General features: G+C 36.4%; 2 long non-coding RNA genes across 4 annotated transcripts; both read right to left on the bottom strand.

The window, feature by feature from the left end:
- Positions 1 to 17,510: 17,510 nt before the first annotated feature.
- On the bottom strand, positions 17,511 to 20,441 carry LOC126659450 (uncharacterized). Of its 2 annotated transcripts, XR_007634956.2 has the most exons (4): positions 20,142 to 20,441; positions 19,974 to 20,051; positions 18,997 to 19,081; positions 17,511 to 17,726 (listed from the first exon to the last, which is right to left on the bottom strand). It is a non-coding gene; the product is annotated as an uncharacterized LOC126659450 (long non-coding RNA). The 2 variants fall into 2 exon arrangements; XR_007634960.2 differs by lacking the exon at positions 18,997 to 19,081 and having other exon boundaries at positions 20,142 to 20,430.
- A 2,142-nt stretch (positions 20,442 to 22,583) lies between these two features.
- On the bottom strand, positions 22,584 to 26,182 carry LOC130014599 (uncharacterized). Of its 2 annotated transcripts, XR_007634958.2 has the most exons (4): positions 25,834 to 26,182; positions 25,667 to 25,744; positions 24,690 to 24,774; positions 22,584 to 23,419 (listed from the first exon to the last, which is right to left on the bottom strand). It is a non-coding gene; the product is annotated as an uncharacterized LOC130014599 (long non-coding RNA). The 2 variants fall into 2 exon arrangements; XR_007634961.2 differs by lacking the exon at positions 24,690 to 24,774 and having other exon boundaries at positions 23,204 to 23,419; positions 25,834 to 26,167.
- Between the last annotated feature and the right edge of the window lie 749 nt (positions 26,183 to 26,931).

The raw sequence follows: 26,931 nt of genomic DNA, 5'->3' as shown, positions 1-26,931 counted from the left end.
GTATCAAGTGACAACTCACACCTTACTAGGGGCATCAACATTCAAGACTGTCACGACCCAAATTATTGAGCCGAGACCGGCGCTAGGGAATAGGAGTGGTAGCTCCGAAACCCGTAGCAAGCCTAAAACCACTAATAATTTTTCGCATTTAAAAGTATAATATTATATATAAAACATTTTCAGAAAACTCTTTTAAATAATATAATTATAGATATTAAAATATCATATCAGAGTTTACATTAAAATCAATCATTTGAAGTCAATTCACAAATCTGCTACTGACTCCTATTGACTACTGCAGCTCTAGGACCTCATACTTGTGCAAGTCCAACGACTTTTGGCACAATGAATATGGTTTGTCTGATCCGACTTCTACTACCTGCAAACATCAGAGTGAGGGGTCAGTATTTGGGAAAATACTGAGTGAGTATGCAAATTACTAACGGTATTATTAAATTTACAACATCGCATACTCAGAGTATAATTCATGGCTTTTCATTTCATAACTATCGTACTTAACCTCATCCTCCTGACATCGATAGCGAAGCCAACCGATGTATCCTACATGCCTGACATCGATAGTGAAGCCAACCGATGTATCCTATATGCCTGACATCGATAGCGAAGCCAACCGATGTATCCTATACGTCTGACATCGATAGCGAATCCAACCGATGTATCCAATATGTCTGACATCGATAGCAAAGCCAACCGATGTATCCGATTCAACTCACACAAACCAATCTAATATCTCATGCAGACCATAAACATCACCACAAGGTTGATGTATCAAAGCAATCAAACATAACAAAAGCCCATACAAACAAATCATATAAATGCGATGTACAAATAACAACATTCATAGTATATGAAAATAGCTTTTATAATAATAATAATAATACGCGAAAGTAAATTGCCACTCACAGTGACCGCTATTCCTTATATCCGAACGTAAGCTCCAAGAGACTGGCCCGTCAATCTTTGCCGAGCTCCTTGGTTCGTCATACTCATAGCTCGATTGCCCGTCACATCATTCTATCGTTAAAACGTATACTTAAAGAATCTATTCTAACGATTATTCTAACCACCGAACATGACCAAAAGAGCAAAACATAAGCCGTCGCGTTCTAAACGTATCTTTCTTGATATCTATTACCAAATCTCATCCTTACACTTGGTTAATACCATTAGTGATGTTTAACTATCAATTAAGCCTTTCTTAATATGCTTATTCCAAAAGCCTAGCTCAAAACGTCAAGTTCCATGTCCATTTCATGCTATCGGAAGCTATTTTTCGCTCACGGAGTCCCCCCGGAGGTTACGATCGAAGTAGGGCACATCGTGCTAGCATGGCACGTCGTGCCCCTCATTTTTCATGAAGGGCACGTCGTGCCCTTCCTTGTGCACGTCGTGCACCCCTACTGGTGCACGTCGTGCACCCTTGTGGTGCACGTCGTGCACCTCTGGTGGTGCACGTCGTGCACCTCTGGTGGTGCACGTCGTGCACTCTTGTGGTGCACGTCGTGCCCACAACGTTTTTGACGAATCTGGACCGTTTTCGAGGCCCCAAATCACTCTAAAATCCATATATCACATACCCAATCCATCTAGATTCAAAACTCATCAAGAATCCATACGAAAATGATGAAAAACGACATGTTTTCGGCGTTTCGATTCGAACATAGCGGTTTTCATCGAAACAGCCCGTATCTTTTGATTTTAACACCCAAATCAGAAATAATACCTAGATATGATGTTTAGAATTGATAGAGCTTCCAATTCCGAAGAGTTTGCCGCAAAAATCGTCCGAAACAGACGCCGAACGGCGAAACGGCGGCGAAACGACGATAATCGTCGTTTTTTCCTTATCTGATACCCTTTTCTCCTTCTTTCTCGATGATTCCATCTGATTCATATGATAACTTCTTATATCATGGTTAACTTGCTATTTTAATCCTTGTTTTGTTTATTTGTCACAACTAATCCTTTAAACTTTTCTTTCGTTCAATTTAGTCATTCGCTTAATCAATTAACCATTTAACCAATTTGTATACGTATTATTTATATCTAATAAATAATACTAACCCAAAATTATTAATTTTCCATCAATAATCTTCTAATTGCTATTCTCGAAGCTCAAATGGCTAATTTACACTTTGGTCCTTGAACTTTTCAAAAATTGCGATTTAGCCCAAAACACATCTGCGTCCAAATTTTAAAAGGTCTCCGATTGACCTGAAATTTTTACCACATATACTATAAAACATTTCGCGGATCTAGGCAAAATAATTTCCCTTTTCGGGACTTAACTGGTTAAATTACCACTTTAGTCCCTGAACTCTAGTTTGGGACTTTTCTTGACATTTTTCCTTTTCATTTAAATTCCAACTTTAGAATTGGAATATGATGTTAAATTCCGCATATTTACTTTAATTTCTTGAAAATTATTTCCGATATCGCCCCCCTGGCGAATCAGAACTGGACACATGGTCCAATTAAATACTTAATTATTTTGGGGTATTACATTCTTCCCCCCTTATAAAAATTCGTCCTCGAATTTTCATATACTTTTCTTACTTTAATCCCCTTTACATCTAGAATTTTTTTTTTGGTATGGATACCGTGTTCATCCTACGACACTGGTCAACACATGGAATCATCATTCCAATTTCTGTACTTCTTGCACTTTGATGTCAGTTATCACTGACAACTTTACTTTTGATTTCTTCTCTTTAAACTTTCAGTTCCTTATTGATATCCAATGGTAGTTTGTCTTAACGACATCTTATCATCAAAGATGTAGTACTCATATGTACTTACCATTCTATGTTCTTGATTCTTTACTTTCGTTCAATACGTCTAATCCTATCATCGTTCCTTGTTGAGTAATGTGAATATTCAATTAGCTCATACTTCTTTATTTGTGTTGTCTCTTTCATATGGCCGTCATCACGGCCTGATCCTTATTTATCATCGTACTGAGATCTTCATCCCATTATCCGTTATCCTCTTTGGTCTCGTTACTTCACTTTTCGTACAAAATTTCCTTTGCTATCGCCACTTATCATGATTATCCATGAGATGAATCCTCATGACGCATTTTTATAAGGTCTTTATTCACTCTCCTTGTAAGGCTTACTTGACTTATTTCTTACGTCTATACATTTCGTATGTTTCTTAACTTACTTCCTTTTTCTGTAACATGACGCACTATTCTTGAAATTCCTTGTCTCTTCTACCTCACATCGATCTGTTTCATCAATCTGGTTTTCAACCAGATAGGATTGTCATATAGGTCGCTGAATTCTTATTTTAATAAGACAGAGTGTGACCAATGCTTTGGTAAGCTTTCTTTGCTTATAATCCCTAAACGAGAATCTTAATCCTTTTGCAATCATATACTTGCATCAGAATGTCCTCTGATGACATCGTTACTTGCTCCATATTTGATCTTTTTATTCATCATAATCTAACTTTTTCTTATCTATTCCTTCCTTCCAATTCACAATCTTAATTGGCTCTTAGCTTTCAAATCATTTCCCTTTACTATCACGTAGTACTAAACTTACTTCTCATTACTATTCATGATCTTTCCATTTCACTTGTTATTCCTACTTCTATCCATATCGTAGGTATACTTCTTTGTTACTTTCTTTGACTTCTTGTCCTTAGTTAACCAATAGGATTAATAGTCTAAATGCTATTATCCTATGGTACTCTTATTGCGTTCCTAATTCACGCTTTTATCATATTTCTTGATTATCTTCTATTGCATTCTTTGCTTTCCTCTTCTATGCACCTTGTACATCGTATACTATTTGTTTTTAATATTGACAACATCAATCATTAATAGAGAGTTATGGCCTTTTTCGTCTGAATTTCTCGATGTAGTGCGTTCTCAATCGTATATATATTATCATGGCCGTCTGTGAAGCCGATCATATGCGGGTATCACCTCTATCGCATCTCGTATTCCTGATTTTTCTTGTTTCGGCACTCTGAACGTCGATTACCAATTAAATAATGGGTCGCAATTCTTTTGCCTGAATTATCGACGTAGTGCATTCTCCATTACTTACATATCGCCCTATTGTACCCTTACTGACATCTTAACTGTCAGTGTATCCATTCATATGACTCTATCATCTTTATCCCTTTTTGTTTCTATGCGTTGACGACTACATAGAATTTAATCCATATGATCCTCTCGTCATCTTTCCACGTGACTTTGTCTTTTTCATTTCTCAATAACTCTTATCAAGTTCCTTGCGACATACGCAGGTTATCCGTACTTTCCTTAACTCTGTTTACTTTAACTAACTTCTTATTATCCATAATCTACTTTTGCGTCTTTATACTTTATCATATACGTCATGTACCTTTAGCAATCCCTCGACCGTACGCAGGAAGTCAGTGGAATATAGTCCTACTGGTAGCATTTCTTGTGAAAAGGAGCGCATTTGCTTCCTAACCTGATCAGAGCCACTCGTGTCTGACCATTGGCTATCTCTGCATCTTCCCTCAGATTGTGATATTACCGTACACTGGATCAGAAATGCTTACTCCGGTACTCCTCGACATCGGACTAGTATGATAACTCTTCTTCCTCGAAGTCCTCTTCCTGAGGATCTCTTTCTGGGAATGTATCAAACAAATTTGATCGTGTCTAATACATCTTAATCCTTTGAGGATCATAATCAATCTTCTATATCGATCACATTATGCACTTCACAAGCATCCATTACATTTGTACCTTTTTCAGCCTATTATTTCGCTTCATAATTGATACCTTGAGGTGGAAGTTTCAACTCCCAATCCACCGATTGCAGTTCTTGTTGTTTATCTCTTAATCTAAGTACCTTGATCTTTCCCGATTATTCTCAACCAGAACTAATAGTTGAAAGAATTTCCCAAATCGGGTCACAAACTTAGTTCATGTTATTTGGTCTTTTACCGCTCTAATTGCATGTCGGAACTAATTATAGGTTGAACCTTTCATCGACATATTTATTGACATTACTGTTTGTCCGTCATCCGCTCTATGTGTACGAGCATCTTACTTTACTTTCCTAGTGGATTTAGCATACCGCTTGATCCATCAAACGCTTTTAGTCTTAACTTAAGTATACAAACATCAAATCTCTACATGTGTTCCTTCCTTCACGTTGATACTATCTTTGTATCCCTCATTCTATTATTGACATACAATTCCTTATGTCACTTACTTTTACTGCTAACTGATTCTTAATGATGTTGGGTTATTGCGGCACATCCAATGCCTGTATATTTCCATTTTGTCTTGCTAGGTTCTCATTAACCTTTATCTCGTCTTTGGCCTTTACTGGCCAATTAGAGTAGATTGCATTCGGCTTGGTTACCTCGATCTTCTTCTTGCGTCTCATACACTTGTTGTGCAGCGGCACACGTTCGCGCAGCTCTTTATTCATAGTATAGCGATTATACAAAGGAATACTGATAAATTCCTTAAAATATAACCCTTACTAATCATCACGTCTAATCGCTGTCCACGTTCGTTGGACTTTAGAAACGTCTCCTCCCTTTTTACCTTCTATGATACGTCTCTTATTGCTAGTCTTCTGAGTGTTCTGACTCATCACAGACTAGCCAATTGCCAAAACATATACTCGCGTTGTATATGTTAAACGCATATTACTATCGTAGCTATAAGCATCTATGTTGACCGGATTCAAGAAAATCAGTGTCCCCTAGATTTTCTTGATTACGTATCGCCTCTTAAGTCTTGCGAGCATTCCACTCACATGGACTTAATTAAACATCATGAGTATCAAATCACATCATACATGTTCTATACATTATTAATCGGATATAAATTATTATCCGAACACATATATTATTCTAACTGTGTACTAACCTGTTTAATCAAGGCTAAGTTCATTAACTAGAGACACAAATCCTATGCTCTCACAATTATACTTATTCATTCGCCTCCTAGCCTTGATCACAGCTTGCTCGCGAGCATCTCACTTCCGTCACAGAGTTCTGGTCTAGGTATACTTACATAAAAACAAAACTTCTTTGAAAACTCTTTCAAATAAAACGACTCATTTGAAAATTTCATTTAAATCTTAGCAAAATTGTGCACTAGGGTGATGACGTCTCTCATCCCTAAAGAGTTGCCACATCTCACCTCTTTGTCTGAACATAATGCATATGATGCATGTCCTATTGATGCATGTATTGATGTATGTAGTGATGCATTTTCTATCGATGTCGTGGCAATTATCAATGGCTATTACGGGTCTAGGCACAATTATGCTTTTAGAATCGTTAAATAAATAACTTTAACAAGTTATAAACTTTATGTTTTGTAAGTTCTCTAGACCTTAAAACTCTGTCTCCGGCAAGTTTCTCCCACTTCTATAACTTTGCATTCCTCCTTCACACTCTTTCTGAAATTTCGATCGATCGAATTCTATAGCATCTATCACGTTATCTGATGCTAAGCACACATATATATAACATCAAATCAAAATCATATCATTTATATTCTTTTCACAGGAGGCAATACATCTCATAGAAGTTTCATTCCAATAGGCATATCATGCGTGCCTATCCAATCGAAAAGAAAATACGTGTATGTATCTCATATACACGTGTCATAAGAAGCAAACACACATTTTACAAATCAATCTGTCATACTGATCACAAAGCAAGTCACACTAACGACCTGGATCAGACAAACCTTCACTCTATAGCTGCAGTAGTTCCTAGGTTACTTGACCGACAAACGCATCTAAGCAGAGGTAACTGGACCAACTGCTCTGATACCACAATTGTCACGACCCAAATTATTGAGCCGAGACCGGCGCTAGGGAATAGGAGTGGTAGCTCTGAAACCCGTAGCAAGCCTAAAACCACTAATAATTTTTCGCATTTAAAAGTATAATATTGTATATAAAACATTTTCAGAAAACTCTTTTAAATAATATAATTATAGATATTAAAATATCATATCAGAGTTTACATTAAAATCAATCATTTGAAGTCAATTCACAAATCTGCTACTGACTCCTATTGACTACTGCAGCTCTAGGACCTCATACTTGTGCAAGTCCAACGACTTTTGGCACAATGAATATGGTTTGTCTGATCCGACTTCTACTACCTGCAAACATCAGAGTGAGGGGTCAGTATTTGGGAAAATACTGAGTGAGTATGCAAATTACTAACGGTATTATTAAATTTACAACATCGCATACTCAGAATATAATTCATGGCTTTTCATTTCATAACTATCGTACTTAACCTCATCCTCCTGACATCGATAGCGAAGCCACCCGATGTATCCTACATGCCTGACATCGATAGCGAAGCCAACCGATGTATCCTATATGCCTGACATCGATAGCGAAGCCAACCGATGTATCCTATACGTCTGACATCGATAGCGAAGCCAACCGATGTATCCAATATGTCTGACATCGATAGCAAAGCCAACCGATGTATCCGATTCAACTCACACAAACCAATCTAATATCTCATGCAGACCATAAACATCACCACAAGGTTGATGTATCAAAGCAATCAAACATAACAAAAGCCCATACAAACAAATCATATAAATGCGATGTACAAATAACAACATTCATAGTATATGAAAATAGCTTTTATAATAATAATAATAATACGCGAAAGTAAATTGCCACTCACAGTGACCGCTATTCCTTATATCCGAACGTAAGCTCCAAGAGACTGGCCCGTCAATCTTTGCCGAGCTCCTTGGTTCGTCATACTCATAGCTCGATTGCCCGTCACATCTATCATAGGATTCTATCGTTAAAACGTATACTTAAAGAATCTATTCTAACGATTATTCTAACCACCGAACATGACCAAAAGAGCAAAACATAAGCCGTCACGTTCTAAACGTATCTTTCTTGATATCTATTACCAAATCTCATCCTTACACTTGGTTAATACCATTAGTGATGTTTAATTATCAATTAAGCCTTTCTTAATATGCTTATTCCAAAAGCCTAGCTCAAAACGTCAAGTTCCATGTCCATTTCATGCTATCGGAAGCTATTTTTCGCTCACGGAGTCCCCCCGGAGGTTACGATCGAAGTAGGGCACATCGTGCTAGCTTGGCACGTCGTGCCCCTCATTTTTCATGAAGGGCACGTCGTGCCCTTCCTTGTGCACGTCGTGCACCCCTACTGGTGCACGTCGTGCACTCTTGTGGTGCACGTCGTGCCCACAACGTTTTTGACGAATCTGGACCGTTTTCGAGGCCCCAAATCACTCTAAAATCCATATATCACATACCCAATCCATCTAGATTCAAAACTCATCAAGAATCCATACGAAAATGATGAAAAAACGACATGTTTTCGGCGTTTCGATTCAAACATAGCGTTTTTCATCGAAACAGCCCGTATCTTTTGATTTTAACACCCAAATCAGAAATATTACCTTGATATGATGTTTAGGATTGATAGAGCTTCCAATTCCGAAGAGTTTGCCGCAAAAATCGTCCGAAACGGACGCCGAACGGCGAAACGGCGGCGAAACGACGATGATCGTCGTTTTTTCCTTATCTGATACCCTTTTCTCCTTCTTTCTCGATGATTCCATCTGATTCATATGATAACTTCTTATATCATGGTTAACTTGCTATTTTAATCCTTGTTTTGTTTATTTGTCACAACTAATCCTTTAAACTTTTCTTTCGTTCAATTTAGTCCTTCGCTTAATCAATTAACCATTTAACCAATTTGTATACGTATTATTTATATCTAATAAATAATACTAACCCAAAATTATTAATTTTCCATCAATAATCTTCTAATTGCTATTCTCGAAGCTCAAATGGCTAATTTACACTTTGGTCCTTGAACTTTTCAAAAATTGCGATTTAGCCCAAAACACATCCGCATCCAAATTTTAAAAGGTCTCCGATTGACCTGAAATTTTTACCACATATACTATAAAACATTTCGCGGATCTAGGCGAAATAATTTCCCTTTTCGGGACTTAACTGGTTAAATTACCACTTTAGTCCCTGAACTCTAGTTTGGGACTTTTCTTGACATTTTTCCTTTTCATTTAAATTCCAACTTTAGAATTGGAATATGATGTTAAATTCCGCATAGTTACTTTAATTTCTTGAAAATTATTTCCGATATCGCCACCCTGGCGAATCAGAACTGGACACATGGTCCAATTAAATACTTAATTATTTTGGGGTATTACAAAGACGGAGAGATTAAAGACAATTCTGATGAAGGATGGACTCTTGTTACTCATCGGAAAGGAAGAAAAAAGAAGGCAGTTGTGCCTAAAGCGGCTCAAATTAGGTCAAAGATGATAAAGACTAAAACTGTTAAAAGATCAATCTCTTCAAAAGTAGTGAAAGAAAAGTTGATTTTGACAAAGAATGAAGGCGGCATCACACAAAAGCCAAGAGTGCCCATAACTCTCAAAGAGTTTTTGCTAAAGAAACTGCTACAATTCGATGAAGGTTTTCCATGCTACCATGTTGACGAAGAAGATCATGATGACATAGAAGAAGAGGCAAAATCTGAGGGTAAAGAACTCGCTTTTAATCCTTGCACGGCCAAGATATGCTTTACCGACAAGGACTTATTTCTTGGTTCTAAGCCTCATAACCGTCCACTATTTGTTCAAGGTTTTATTATAAAACAAATGGTCAATAGAATCTTGATAGACGATGGATCTGCTGTCAATATCTTACCTCTAAACACCATGAAAGAGTTGGGCATACCCATGGATGATCTTTTTAAGAGTCGTTTGGTAATTTAAGGCTTTAATCAAGGAGGTCAAAAGACTCTTGGAAAGATTAGGCTTGCAATGACGATGGATGATATGGAGTCAAATGCATTATTCCATGTGATTGATGAAAGAACTACTTACAAAATGTTGTTGGGAAGGCCGTGGATACATGAGAATGGTGTAGTTTCGTCCACACTTCATCAATGTTTTAAGTATTGTCGAGATAGACAAGTGAAAAGGATAGATGCTGATTCTAAACCTTTTACAATGGCAGAGTCTTACTTCGCCGATGCAAAGTTTTATAATGACTCGTCTACAAATGACGATGAATCTTGTAAAGAAGCATATGTCAAAGAAGATTATGGAAAGGAAGCTGATATCCCTGCATGCACATCTTCCCCACCTGTTTGTGCGCCTCATGAAGCATTCAAGAAGGGGGTACAAGCGCCGAATACACATGAAGTAGAAAAGATGATCAAAGGCCTACAAGATTTAACTCTCTCAGTTATAAGTTTAGCATCTTCTAGTGTTTTCAAGCTTCTTTCAGAAGAAGCTCCAAAGCCATCACAACCTTCTATAGTAAAGCATGGTGTTCTGCCGAATAAAAGAGCGAATGGATTTGATCCAAATGCTTATAAGTTGTTGTCTAAAGCAGGGTATGGACAAAAGAATACCTTTCTCCTACCAAAGGAAGAAACATGTGATGACTATGAAAATGAAGGAAGTATGAAGAAACCTCAAAGGGTGTGGAAAGAGAAAAGCCAGCCTATAGGTTCTAAGGCCGGTCTTGGATACAATACTTGTCAGCCATTGCGCCTGAAAATTCGCAAGGAGAATGCACAACATATCACCATTGACGAAATTGAAGAGCAATAAGATAATGAAGTGTCTACATCGAGAACTTCAGTTTTTAATCGCCTCGGTAGTCCTCCCAATTATGTATCTGTTTTTGACAGGATTGGAGACCAAAAAGATGTCAATCGGCGAGTTCAGAGAACTTCAGTGCACAAAAGTCTTTGAGTTTCAAATAAGTGAAAGTCTAAAGAAAGTAAAAACTATGTCGTTGATTCGAAGGACATATGCAGCAAGTTCCCGTCCCGCATGAAAAGGTGCACTGAGTGGGTAGTATCAACAGGTGATGTGCTAAAGGGAAAACAACATACGGTAGTAATCACTTGTCAGAAGCCTCATTCAACTTTGAGAAATGAAGAAATGGAGAATGCAACCGTCAACCATGTCACTATGGTAGAAGTAAATGATGATGAAGCACAACAAAAATTGGAGTGTTATCAAGCTAGAATGTCAAAGGCCTTTAGCAAGAAGGTGCGCCCGCGCTCTTTTCAACTTGGAGATTTAGTTCTTGCAATAAGAAGACCTATAATCATCTCACGCCAAATGGGAAACAAATTCCTTTCAAATTGGGATGGCCCTTATGTGGTTCAAGAAGTTTACTCTAATGGTGCATACAAGATTGTTGATCAAGATGAACTATGTTTGACTTGATCTTTCGCAAGAAAGTACGTAGGCAACTTGAATCATATCAAGTTCAGTCACAATAAAAAAAATTAAATTCATTCAAAAAAAAAATTGTTCAAAATACTCTAATATATTAGAAGACATGTGCATTGATAAGATAAATATAAAAGAGAGAATATGAAGAAGGAATTATAAGTCTTATTAAATGATCAAAGGAGTCTTTTTTTTTTTTGAAATTAGATCAAAGGAGTCTTATTACATAAACATAAGACAAAATAAAGGAAATGCATCAAATGACAAAAATAAAGAATAAGATCTAAGGTGACCATTGAAAATGGTTAAAATCATCAAAGTTCGCTTCCAATAAGCTTTCAAGCTCTTGTAGCTTAGCTTCATCATGTGGATCATGAACTGAAGCAACCTCAACATGGGAAATCTCATGACGGGTCTTCGAAGCATTTCCTTGATTATCTTGAATCTTCTTCTCGACCACCTCTAAAGACGACTCGAGCTTTTTCAGTTCCTCTTTGGCTTCATCAATCCTGGTTTGCAAAGTGGAACGATTGTTGGCAGCTTCATTCTCAACTGATAAAAGCATCCAGTTTTCCTTGAAGCCTCTCAAGTTCTTTATCTCGAACAATCACTGACATGCTAGAATGAAGTTCAGATTTCTTCTTGTTTAATTCTCTAATATTTTGAAGAAGACTATTGAGGCGTTCTTTTAGAATCGATGTGTCAAGACTCTCATACTTCTTCATCATATCAAGAAAAGTAGATATAGCTTCGGCCATTGAAGGAATCTCTGAAAAAGGCGTAGTAATGAGTCTTTTTTGTAGCGCTTCCCAAGATAAAGTGGCTACTTGACGTTCAAAGTAAAGAAACATGTCAGCACCACATAGTTGAGTCTTCTCAAAAGCGTTACGCTTATCCTTTGGTGCGACCTCCTTTTGTTGTTCCAAAGCATTCTCCTCTAAAGGAGTAGTGTCATCAATTAGAATCGCATGTGAGGGTTGTATGAAGTTTGTGTGATGACCATCTTCTAATGCTCTACCACCAACTTGAAAGATTCAGAGCTGAGTGTTGTATCTTCTATGTCTCCATATTCTTCACAATTGCTTTCAAAATTTAGATCATGGAGATCGAGCTTCAAAATAGAAAAAGGAGAAGTGATGAGTAAAATGGTAAATAAAAAAAGTTTATAAAGACAAAGTTAAATTATAAACATTACCAATTTGTCGCATTGAGGAAATGAACCACTTGTGATGCTACCAAAATCCTTAGGATCCCCAGGAATCCACAACTTAGTCTTCTTTTGCCTACTCCAATGGCGGTCAGAGTCAACTTGATCAGTTCCTTCGAAATCCAGACGGTCTTGATCCATGTCTTTGATGCCATCCTCAAATGTATGAGTAGAATCATTATTCTTTGAAGGAGTCCTCTTTTCTGCTTGACTTCCAAAAGAAACTTCATAAGCCCTTGCTTGTGTTGTGCGCTTCTTTGTTGCTCCTATCGATGCACAAGTAGACACAACATCAACAATTTCATTGGTGGCGGCTTCAAAAATCTTCTCTCCCGCATTCTTGGTTTTCAATTTGATGACTAGCCTTGATTCTTTTACTGGTGTCTTTAGCCATTTTCTAGACCACCAATCAAAGTAATCTTTGGTGACAAAAGTTTTCCCATCGTCAGGAACAATATGAAGCTTTATTCTTGCTAGAGTCGAAGATCTAGTGCAGGATTGCCAAAGACGAACTATTTTCTCCAAATTCAAGCCCTCCAAGTGTTGTTTAAGATCACCGGGAATGTCTTGGCAAAATCCGAATTGTCTGCTGAATCGATGAGGACTGTATGGTTCATATATGTAGACATGATCAAAGCGTGAAACCAAATAACCCGATCTAAGACTAGCAAGGTACTCCCAATAACCAAGGGACAAGTCTTTATCATCAGTTAATGTCGTTCTTTTTGTTGAAGGATTGAAAGAAGGAATAGTTAGCTGCGACAGATTTCTAAATAGAGCAAGGGCAGCCAAATCTTCAAAAGAACGAGCCATTCTCTCACCAGCATAAGAGGTCATCAAGGGAACTCGTTCGCGATTGGAAGTAAAATGCGTCTCAAATCGATGAGCAAGCCATCCATAAACATAATGAGTGGGAAAAGAAACTGCACAAGTCTTGAAGTCAGATGCAGTTGAAATTCCTCGTAGACAATGATAAATGCTTGCTAGAACTGGAACTGCCAAGCAAAAACGACGAGAAGTTGCCATCATACTTGCAACTTTGAAAGTACTTGGGCGAATTAAACCTGCGTCTTTTCCGGGAAGCAAAAATTTACAAAGCCAACAAGATATGAAGGCGGCCAAGTAAACTTCTTCTCGGTCACTAACCTTGACGTGAAGATTAGAGAATGGCTTGTACCATCCTTTTGCCCGACGTTGGCATTTGTCAATAACACCAGAAGGATTATAGGTCTCCCTTGGTCGTGCACTCCTTTTCTTATTATCTTTTTTTGGAGGCTCTCTATATCTTGAAGGGCCACAAAACCAACATTTGATCCAATCGCTGATGGTCATCTCGTAATGGTTACCCATTTTCTTGCAGCCTTTATGAAAAGCGAGAAATAAGAACTTGCAGCTTATGGGTAGAGAAGGCTTGCCATCACGATCAATCCCATTTAATTCATTTGCAGATGGGATGACTTCATCATAAAACGAACCATCTATTGAAAGACCGCCAAGCATCTTCAAGTCCCACAAAGAGATAGATTCTTCTCCTTTAGCAGTACAAAGTGTGTTTGTAGAAGAATCCCAATGCTCACAAAATCCACGCATGACATTCTCCTTGAAATCATAAGTGAAGAGTGAAGCAAAGATAGGCGCATATAGATGAGATGAAGTCAAATTGTGCTCGTTGCTTGCTAATACATCCTCCGCCCATTCCCAATAGCGTTCGGTGTAAGTAGCTCCAACGAAGAATGAAGAAGATGACCCCCATGATAGCTCTCCATTTTGGATGCAATGCCTTAAAAGTTGTAGCACGTCGTGTGAAGATGAAGTCTTATGAAGAGAAGATTGTAGCAATGTGACCCTTGAAGATTTGGTGATAGCATTGTCGCAACCATAAGTGTCTCGCGCCGTCTCTAGACTCCAAGAAGAAAGATGAAGACCATCATTTGATGAAGACCAAGTGGGGGCATAGCGGCCGATGACGGGTGTGTAGACCGCAAGTGTAGTACCCTCCTCCACGTTTGAAGCTTCATCGTCTAAGATATGAAGATTTGTCGAGGTAGAAGATGCAGTCTCCTTGAAGATGACCATTTTGAAGAACAAAGTGTAGCTTTTACGAACTTAAAATGTAGAGCGCTCCAAATATGAAGAGTGATGAAAGTCTCAAAAATTTATAGTCGAGGATGTCGATGCAGTAAAAATTTAAAATATTCAAAAAAAAAAATCAATCAAACAGACTGTTAAATTTCGCATGGAATTGAAAGACAACAATATGTTCCTATTGGAATTTTACCAGTCGTGCGCAACAAAATTATTGATGAAAATAATGACCACCGAACCAAAAATATTGATTGAAAAAAAAAATCAATTTTGGAACTCTGTAGCCGAACTCAATTTTGTTGAAGTCCTAATTACCTTAAAATTCATCACATAACTTGTCCATGGTTCTTTTGGTCAATACCCTCAATTTGCTTTCTTTTCTTGTCACGTGGAGCACTACATAGCACAAGACAAACAAATGTAAAGTTTGAATGATTTCTTTCAAATCATGAAGTCAAATTTCAATATAAAATATATACTTGGAAGAAGGAAAAGAGGCCGTCATATATTTATTGAAAGTTCATGGACGAGGAAGTTAAACAAAAAAAAGAGAGAAGAAAATTACCCATACACACGTGATTTTATGGTTCTTTTGGGTTCACCGAAATTTAAATTCAATAAAAAGTTCAAAGTTCAAGAAAAAAAATACTAAAGCTTCTATGTGATTAACTATCCCTACTTAAGGTGAGATTTCATATTTCTATGGGTTCTCTATTTATAGAGATTATATAAAAAATACTGTCTCAACAAGAATGTCGCTTGTGATGGAATTCTTCTTTTCTCTAAATACATAAGGAAAAGAAATATATTGCTTCTTAAAAAAATTGCGAACAAGTCTCAAGGGGCATTTGTTGACCCATAAATTTTAGCCCATAAAATAAATTGGGCTTATTATTATTGGACTTTCAAATATATTTAATAATTAAAAAATTAATATTAAATAAAGTCTACATAATATTAAATAAATCAATTGGGTAAGTTAATAAATTATATTTGCCTAATCTTGTAAGAATATGCTATTTTTTTTATTAGTTAAGTGAATATTCTCATTTAACTAATTTTTTTTTTTTTGATAATTGGGGAGAGGGGAGCGCTTGTGGGAGGAATTGAACCCACGACCTAGCAGTTTGCTGCCTAGCGCTTATACCATTTGAGCTATAGCTCATTGGTTTCTCATTTAACTAATTAGAATAAATTAATTATTCTTTCCAAGTATAGAGATATGTGCATAAATACATATTCTATACCCCTTTATAAATAGGAGTGTCTTCACAACAAAACACACACACAATTCTCTAGCCGTCGGAATTCTGCAAACAAAGCAACATAGAAGCTCTGCATAATTTCTTCAAGCGACTACACACACAAAACTTTCAAGTCGTCGGAATTCTGCAAATAAAGCAACAAAGAAGCTCTGCATAATTTCTCCAAACGACTACAACAAATCAAGTCTCCAAATCAAATCTTCATACGTTGTGTTCATCAACTGTCAAGGATTCAAGTCTACATATCAAATCAAGTCTACACACACACCACTCTCGAGTCGTGGAAATTCTGCAAACAAAGCAATAAAGAAGCTCTGCATAATTTCTTCAAGCGACTACATCAAATCAAGCCTCCATATTCGAATCTTCATACGTCGTGTTCATCACCCGTCGAGGATTCAACCAAGCGACTACATATCAAATGAAGCCTCCATATTTGAATCTTCAAACGGCGTGTTCATCACTCGTCAACGGTTCAACAATTTTCTTCACCAAATCGAAGGAGATTCTACAACGGATTCAAGAACAAGCTTCAAAAGCCCTTGATCCATAAATCTTGAAGGAAAGCATCAAAGGATTCAATTTCTACACGTGTAGAAATTACCCAATAGAGATTGTACTCGCTTTTTGATTAAATTCAATAAAATTGACATTTGTGCATCATTTTCTTGCTTCTTAATTTCAGGACAAGAAATTCGTGTTAACAATATATATTTCAACTTTTTTTACAGTAAAAAGATAAAATAGAAACATAGAGATGAAAGGAATACAAAGTACATCGCCTTTTTGCAATAAAACGAGTCAGTCCATATGTGTGAGAATAAGTAGGCGTTCAGTGGTGTTGGGTCCAATTTTCTCTCTTTATATATATATGTTTATACCGGCCTAAAAATAATATGGGTTAGAGCATCATATGGGTTTATTTAGGGGATCAGACCCAACAAAAGTCTCTTAGATTAGTTTTCTAATTTAAAATAAGAGTTTGTAACTCATTAGGTCTATTCTTCTTTAAGAATATTAGTTTGAAATATATTAGGAATCTTGATTCTTGTAGAGCTATAAATAGCTCAAAGCATCCATAATCTTAAAACAACAAATCAATCAATCAAAAACCAAACCTAGTGCTTTTTAACCCGCAATCTCCAGATTATTTTAACTTAGGAGTAGTTTTTACATTAATCTTGCCTGAGTTTGTTAAAGCATCAAACCTCAAATCGATCCCACTTATAAATTCAAAGATTCGAGTCAGAAATATTTTCAGGCGAACATCTTTTGGCGACTTCCCTGAGGACTTGTGTAAGGTTAGCACAAATACGGACTTTAATGACGATTCCTAGCACGCTCGGTCTATACGCCGGCAACAAGTGAAGCAGGGTAACGAGGTAATAGATGATTTCGATTCGGACATAATAAAGATCATGGACAAGGATAAACAACAACCTTAGACAAATAAGAGGACGAACACTCTTTTAGCTGATAGGACTGTCCCGACGGACAAAGATGCTGAAGTGACCGATGACTCCGGAGATTACTCTCGACAGCTTCCCCTATCTCGCCCTTCTTTATCACATGTCAATTGTGTCACGACCCAAATTTATGAGTCGCGACCGGCGCTAGGGAATGGGAGTGGTAGCTCCGAAACCCGTAGCAAGCCTAAAAACCTGTGTAAATTTTTCGCAAATCAAATCATGTTTCATATATCAAAATACATGTGACCCCATTTTACAAAAACATCAGAGTTAAGATGCATTATACAAATACATAGACAAAAACATCTAGACTACTGCGGACCGCTAGAATGAAAACCTTCTTTTACTTCACGTGCAAATGACTTCCGAGAATTAAAACTTCGGAAGCTTGACTCTTCAAATCATATCATACTATCCCTGAAAAATGGGAGGAACAACGGGGTCAGTATAAAACTGAGTGAGTTCACTAAATTACACGCAATACCACATAAAGGGTTAAAACCGCTGAAAATTCATCTTTATATAGAAAATATTCTTTTCAAATCATACTATGTATATTCTTGATTTAATTTCATTCTTCATAAACGTTTCATAGTATATCCATCTTTGTTTCTTGTTATAATTTGATATTTTTCTTTTCTCGTTTTGTTGCTTTAGTTTTTCGACCGGATTCTAAATTCTAGTTTATATCATCATGATTCTAGATCGAATTAAATCACTGGCAAGTCTCTTGTGACTTGATCCTTATGGTTGGGTCCCGAGATAGTTCAACCGAGTTACCCATAACCATATGGTACAGTCCCGAGATAATTCAACCGAGTTACTTGTACCATTTCTCAATCCCAAACGATCGATAGGAGTCCCGAGATAATTCAACCGAGTTACTCCTTAGACACGGGTCCCGAGATAGTTCAACCGAGTTACCTTCGTGTCTGCATTCGGACTCTGCACCCTCCAGGTCTTTTGAACTTGATTGTCGATTCATATAATTCCTATTGACATTTAATAGGAGTGTTTGTTCACATTGTGTCTCGATCTTGTTTCGTATTGATTCTCGATGTATCGCACCTACTTTTTATTTCGTATGAGTTCCGAGGATTATCATCGAGAATGGATGAGATACAGGTCCCGGGATAATTCTACCGAGTTCCACTTTGTATCTCAGTTCTTATTATTGAATATATCAGAGTACACTTTTCTTATATCATGTATTTATCATTTCGATGACTTATGTTGGGTTTTCTTGATCCTTTATGGACCATGACATGCACATTACAATCTACAAACATACATCTATAACACACGCACGTATGGGTATTTATTATAATTGAAAGTACGTATAGGAACGTACTATGTTTCTTTATAAATATATGAATAATAGTACATATAGGAATGTACTATACTTTTCTCATGCATATTTGGTTCGATACTCGTATATTATTCGATATTTGATTACGATTTATATTGCTTAACCCTTCCCCAATATTTTAAGCATATACGTTCTTTTCATCTATTTATGTTATTCTTAAAATAACACAGTATGGAAAATAATCGTTTTCAAAACATATAACATAGTACACGTTTAAACATACATGTAATACATTCAAACGTAAAAATATTCGTAAAGCCTTTCGTATGAAAATACGTGGCTTTATGAATATTGACGAGTAATTTAAAGTGTACTCACCACTTGCTATCCAAATTCTTCAAATAATTATGACGATGTCTCGATCCGTTTGCCTCAAACCTTTTTCGATAGTCGCTCGTCCGATCTACGCAAATATAATAATAGCAAGAATTAATAAAATTCTAACTATTATTAACTTAACCAAAAATTATGTTTCTAGCCAACTTCGGCTATCGAAACCGCTTACTTAAAATAGTCCGACCCCTAAACGAAATTGACATTCTTAAAGTTTAGAACGTCGCCTACAACTTTCGTTTGGGTCTCGGACCATGAAACGCACCCGAAGGTGTCGAAAACAAGCTCATAAGTTATTTCCTTGGAGCTGTTTACAAGTGCAGGGCAGACTGCACACCAAAATGTTCTGTCCAAAATGAACATCCAAAAGTCCGATTCAGCAAAAACTCAAACTTAGACAATTATAGTTAACATCCTAAAGTTTCCGTATCAACAAACGGAACTTGATTTGGACTTATACAGCCCGAGATATTGCCTTTGAAATATCACTGTTTTGCAAGACATTTTCTGCAAAACGATAACTAGTTTACGTAAACTTATTACGCAACGAGGCCTATGAAATTTCATCGATACACACATTCTGAAGCAACACAATCCAGTCATACTATACCCCTTAACATCAAACATGATTCAAGACTTAAAATTGTTCAAACTTACTTGAACAAGAATTGCATATCAATACCAAATCATCATCTCATTTTCGATCAAACTTTCATCAATTAACACAATTCATATTCAGCTCTATCCTCATAAAACTCATGCCTAACACTATCAATTCATCTCTTAACATCAACCTTATTACCCCTTTTACCTTTAACAATTTCAATCAAACTCACTTAACACAAACTATTTCTTATAATCAATTCCTCAAACACATAGAGCTCATGTTTAATGCCTAATTCATATTCTAAAGCATCACACAAATACCTCAATCAAAAGCCACTAAATTTCAGCAACCTCACCTTGATTGAAGCCTCAAATCCAAAGAGTCTAGCTCCAAGATTCATCATCAAAATTGGTCCATGGAAGCTAATAAACACCTATGTTTATCAAACACCTGAAAACCTCAATTTCTCAACCAAAACCGAAATGAAAACTCTGAAACCCTAACCATAATTTGATTTTCTTACCTCAAACTGAAGCCATAGATCTGTAGATAATCGTTTCCTCGTTCCGTGGCCGCGAGAATCGCTAAATTCGGATCAAAATTGAGAAAGTTATGGGGTTTAAAAGATTTGTTGATTTTGGGGTAAGGGAGTTACGGGTTCTTCCCTTCCTTTGCTGCAAATTTTGCTTTGAATGAATGAATAATCATTCATAATTGATGATAATAAGTGGGTTAAAGGTCCACTTAGGTCCTTGAAGTTGCCACCTCCTTAACCTTCACTTTCTAACTTTTCTTTCGTCCAATTTAGTCCACTAATCCTTTAATTATTCGATTCTCGATGAATTCCGTATTATTTGTTTTCCAAATAAATAATATTAGTATCATATCTTATAATATCACTTTTCAACAATTTATTTTGGCAATTTTGGCCAAAAACGCTCAAATTTCCATTTTGAGCTAATTTGCACTTTTTCTCACTTTTTCGTCCAATTTTCATATTAATAACTATCGATAACCACTTTATCGATATTATTTTCTTATCTTGAGAAAATAGAGTAAAACATAACTTCCTTCAGAAGTTTGTGGTTAAAAGTCCACTTTATCCCTTAAGTTGCTAATTTGCACTTTAACCCTTATTCTTAACTAATCGTCAAACTTTCTTCTAAAACGATTTCGTACACTTACGAAACTTGACGATCATTTATTAATAATATTTCACGGACCTTGACGTGAATATTATTAACTCTGACTTTCCAACTTATTTTATCTTATTCTATTTTTGTCCCGATTAAATCCAATTTATCGCATAATAATTTTTCATTTAAATTATTATCCTACGATAATTCCAATAGACTCTCTTCGGTCTAAGTCCTGATTATCCAATCCTAATCTGATTTTCTCGTTCTTAATCTTTACGATTATGCCTCGTGGCACTACACGTAATACCTCAAAAATTTAGGTTATTACAATCTTCCCCCCTATAAAAATTCGTCATCGAATTTTCATAATCTTCTAATATCACTTAACCAATCCTTGTTCAAACCTTATCATTCACTTCCTTCCACACTTCCGCTGCGATACTCTGATTAGTTATTCACTAACTGTTGACTTTACAATTAGGTTTATACGGTCATCTCGATATACTTATCGAGTAACTTCTTATGCTAACAATCCTAACCATCTTATTACTGCTTGATTCATAATCATTATGAATCAATCCCTTCTTCTTCGATCGACTACAATAATATCTTCTTGCACGTGGGTTCACGTCTCTTTTGTAACTAACTTCTATGTTCGATTCCCCCATTCTCGAGATACTCTCGCTCTTACTTTAAGCGCGGTCGCTATTACTTTACAAACGTGTAAAGTAGCGTCGACGTCTTCGTATTCAACATACGAGTCTGCTTTAAAGATTTACAATTCAAATCTCGATACATTGCGATTCGCATTACACTACTCGTCGTTCTATATACTTGTCGTGTTACATACGTATGTTTTCATATAGGCCTAACAAGATGATCAGTCTTGTCCTATGCCTCTATATACAGAGTCCCTGTCTGAGCTTACTTACGTTTAAAAACTTATCCGCTTAAAACCATGATACCTTTCATTTCTCAAATCATGTCATAATTGTGCACCGGTGTGATGACTTCTCTCATCACAAGAGTTGCAATGACACTCCTCTTTTCTTTTCAGACACACAATGTATATGATGCATGTCCTACTAGTGAATGCAATATGGATGTAGTGATGCAATTCTATTCGTGTCAATGCAATGTCATTATGAATCGTGTCCGGGCACAATTATGTCTTTTCAAAACATTTTATTTCGATCAAATACCTTTCCATTCATAAAATGGGGTTTACGTAAGTTTCTCTCGACATACGACTCTGCACTATCTATTAACTATCTTTCTATCGTTCGCAACTATTTACATTCTTTACACATGTAAAGATGTAACTCTATTCGCCTGATTCAGACGTCATTCAAAAGACACGTCCTAAACATTCGCGTTTACACTAGGCTAGCTCAAAAGGTCTGATCACTTTCGAGCTTCTAGTTTTTGGACTTCATGATGTTTGTCTCGATTACATCGTATATCTGGTTGTGTCTAACTAGAAGTCGTCGCGACAACTCTGTCCTTTAGGAAAAAGGTTGTTTCGTGTTGCCCGTGGTATCGTACTACTCGGGATGTGGGCATTCTTTCACGTGGTAACCTTGTTGTCCACATCGAAGACATATGTATGTCCTCTCTTGACAGCTACTCGAGCATCTCATATCACAGAGCGAGTGTATGAAACTTGCATAGTTGGAACTTCCTTGTTCCGACGACAAACTAATAGTGCTAGCCCTTTTTAGCTTCTTTCCCTTATCTATCTTTCCTATAAATCCGACTATCTCGCCTTTCTAAAGTCTTGCGAGCATTTCGCTCAGCATAGACTTAGCAAACTTTGCATCATTGAATCATAAGAAACTATTTCTATTCATAACAATCGATTACAATATATAAATTTCATGTATCGTATAAATTATCACAGGCTTACATACCTGTGAGCATATCACTCTCCTGAGTGATCGCGCTGCAAACATACATATCTTATTTGTTACATCACATCACTCGTATAATATCCAATCCAACCAATTTATAATTCAATCACTGTCCATAACGATATTCATACATCATATGAGTCTCGAGAGTATATAACTCTTCGCAGACTATAGATACTTGAAAGCGTATTGCTTACTCGAGTAAACACAAACATATATTGTGCTCGCACACACATCTAACTCGACTCCTAATAGCACATATAGAAGGGGACGTCTTCGTAAAACGTTTGAAAAATCGATGAAAAAGATGATAACGTTCAAAAGACATGACTGGAAATCTCTATAATCCGCAGTAGTTCCTAGGAAGTAACTGACTCTTTCCTATACTCCAATCACAAAAGAACAATGGCCTAGGAACACTAAACCATTGCTCTGATACCACCTTTGTCACGACCCAAATTTATGAGTCGCGACCGGCGCTAGGGAATGGGAGTGGTAGCTCCGAAACCCGTAGCAAGCCTAAAAACCTGTGCAAATTTTTCGCAAATCAAATCATGTTTCATATATCAAAATACATGTGACCCCATTTTACAAAAACATCAGAGTTAAGATGCGTTATACAAATACATAGACAAAAACATCTAGACTACTGCGGACCGCTAGAATGAAAACCTTCTTTTACTTCACGTGCAAATGACTTCCGAGAATTAAAACTTCGGAAGCTTGACTCTTCAAATCATATCATACTATCCCTGAAAAATGGGAGGAACAACGGGGTCAGTATAAAACTGAGTGAGTTCACTAAATTACACGCAATACCACATAAAGGGTTAAAACCGCTGAAAATTCATCTTTATATAGAAAATATTCTTTTCAAATCATACTATGTATATTCTTGATTTAATTTCATTCTTCATAAACGTTTCATAGTATATCCATCTTTGTTTCTTGTTATAATTTGATATTTTTCTTTTCTCGTTTTGTTGCTTTAGTTTTTCGACCGAATTCTAAATTCTAGTTTATATCATCATGATTCTAGATCGAATTAAATCACTGGCAAGTCTCTTGTGACTTGATCCTTATGGTTGGGTCCCGAGATAGTTCAACCGAGTTACCCATAACCATATGGTACAGTCCCGAGATAATTCAACCGAGTTACTTGTACCATTTCTCAATCCCAAACGATCGATAGGAGTCCCGAGATAATTCAACCGAGTTACTCCTTAGACACGGGTCCCGAGATAGTTCAACCGAGTTACCTTCGTGTCTGCATTCGGACTCTGCACCCTACAGGTCTTTTGAACTTGATTGTCGATTCATATAATTCCTATTGACATTTAATAGGAGTGTTTGTTCACATTGTGTCTCGATCTTGTTTCGTATTGATTCTCGATGTATCGCACCTACTTTTTATTTCGTATGAGTTCCGAGGATTATCATCGAGAATGGATGAGATACAGGTCCCGGGATAATTCTACCGAGTTCCACTTTGTATCTCAGTTCTTATTATTGAATATATCAGAGTACACTTTTCTTATATCATGTATTTATCATTTCGATGACTTATGTTGGGTTTTCTTGATCCTTTATGGACCATGACATGCACATTACAATCTACAAACATACATCTATAACACACGCACGTATGGGTATTTATTATAATTGAAAGTACGTATAGGAACGTACTATGTTTCTTTATAAATATATGAATAATAGTACATATAGGAATGTACTATACTTTTCTCATGCATATTTGGTTCGATACTCGTATATTATTCGATATTTGATTACGATTTATATTGCTTAACCCTTCCCCAATATTTTAAGCATATACGTTCTTTTCATCTATTTATGTTATTCTTAAAATAACACAGTACGGAAAATAATCGTTTTCAAAACATATAACATAGTACACGTTTAAACATACATGTAATACATTCAAACGTAAAAATATTCGTAAAGCCTTTCGTATGAAAATACGTGGCTTTATGAATATTGACGAGTAATTTAAAGTGTACTCACCACTTGCTATCCAAATTCTTCAAATAATTATGACGATATCTCGATCCGTTTGCCTCAAACCTTTTTTGATAGTCGCTCGTCCGATCTACGCAAATATAATAATAGCAAGAATTAATAAAATTCTAACTATTATTAACTTAACCAAAAATTATGTTTCTAGCCAACTTCGGCTATCGAAACCGCTTACTTAAAATAGTCCGACCCCTAAACGAAATTGACATTCTTAAAGTTTAGAACGTCGCCTACAACTTTCGTTTAGGTCTTGGACCATGAAACGCACCCGAAGGTGTCGAAAACAAGCTCATAAGTTATTTCCTTGGAGCTGTTTACAAGTGCAGGGCAGACTGCACACCAAAATGTTCTGTCCAAAATGAACATCCTAAAGTTCGATTCAGCAAAAACTCAAACTTAGACAATTATAGTTAACATCCAAAAGTTTCCGTATCAACAAACGGAACTTGATTTGGACTTATACAGCCCGAGATATTGCCTTTGAAATATCGCTGTTTTGCAAGACATTTTCTGCAAAACGATAACTAGTTTACGTAAACTTATTACGCAACGAGGCCTATGAAATTTCATCGATACACACATTCTGAAGCAACACAATCCAGTCATCCTATACCCCTTAACATCAAACATGATTCAAGACTTAAAATTGTTCAAACTTACTTGAACAAGAATTGCATATCAATACCAAATCATCATCTCATTTTCGATCAAACTTTCATCAATTAACACAATTCATATTCAGCTCTATCCTCATAAAACTCATGCCTAACACTATCAATTCATCTCTTAACATCAACCTTATTACCCCTTTTACCTTTAACAATTTCAATCAAACTCACTTAACACAAACTATTTCTTATAATCAATTCCTCAAACACATAGAGCTCATGTTTAATGCCTAATTCATATTCTAAAGCATCACACAAATACCTCAATCAAAAGCCACTAAATTTCAGCAACCTCACCTTGATTGAAGCCTCAAATCCAAAGAGTCTAGCTCCAAGATTCATCATCAAAATTGGTCCATGGAAGCTAATAAACACCTATGATTATCAAACACCATAAAACCTCAATTTCTCAACCAAACCGAAATGAAAACTCTGAAACCCTAACCATAATTTGATTTTCTTACCTCAAACTGAAGCCATAGATCTGTAGATAATCGTTTCCTCGTTCCGTGGCCGCGAGAATCGCTAAATTCGGATCAAAATTGAGAAAGTTATGGGGTTTAAAAGATTTGTTGATTTTGGGGTAAGGGAGTTACGGGTTCTTCCCTTCCTTTGCTGCAAATTTTGCTTTGAATGAATGAATAATCATTCATAATTGATGATAATAAGTGGGTTAAAGGTCCACTTAGGTCCTTGAAGTTGCCACCTCCTTAACCTTCACTTTCTAACTTTTCTTTCGTCCAATTTAGTCCACTAATCCTTTAATTATTCGATTCTCGATGAATTCCGTATTATTTATTTTCCAAATAAATAATATTAGTATCATATCTTATAATATCACTTTTCAACAATTTATTTTGGCAATTTTGGCCAAAAACGCTCAAATTTCCATTTTTAGCTAATTTGCACTTTTTCTCACTTTTTCGTCCAATTTTCATATTAATAACTATCGATAACCACTTTATCGATATTATTTTCTTATCTTGAGAAAATAGAGTAAAACATAACTTCCTTCGGAAGTTTGTGGTTAAAAGTCCACTTTAGCCCTTAAGTGGCTAATTTGCACTTTAACCCTTATTATTAACTAATCGTCAAACTTTCTTCTAAAACGATTTCGTACACTTACGAAACTTGACGATCATTTATTAATAATATTTCACGGACCTTGACGTGAATATTATTAACTCTGACTTTCCAACTTATTTTATCTTATTTTAATCTTTACGATTATGCCTCGTGGCACTACACGTAATACCTCAAAAATTTAGGTTATTACAAATTGCTCGGCTATGAAGGGTGAGATCACCTGAGAGGATAAACAGATGTTTGATGGCGCCATGCATCAAATGTCAGAGGTTATGAAGAATCTCATGTCAGATCAGGCATCGGTCCAAAGACAGATTCAGAATAACTTGGAAGGCTTGAGTAAGGGGATGGAAAACTTGGGCAAGCTCTTTTCCAGACTGTCAGTGGCTGAACAGAGTTGTAGAAGGGCCGAATCAAACACCAAATAGATCTGGATATCTAGGTAGTTCAGCCGAACAGGTGCAACAGCTCAGCAA

Source organism: Mercurialis annua, linkage group LG8, assembly GCF_937616625.2.
Source record: "Mercurialis annua linkage group LG8, ddMerAnnu1.2, whole genome shotgun sequence".
Lineage (NCBI taxonomy): Eukaryota > Viridiplantae > Streptophyta > Magnoliopsida > Malpighiales > Euphorbiaceae > Mercurialis > Mercurialis annua.
The sequence above is the reverse complement of the archived record's forward strand: the minus strand, read 5'-3'. Positions and strand labels throughout refer to the sequence as shown.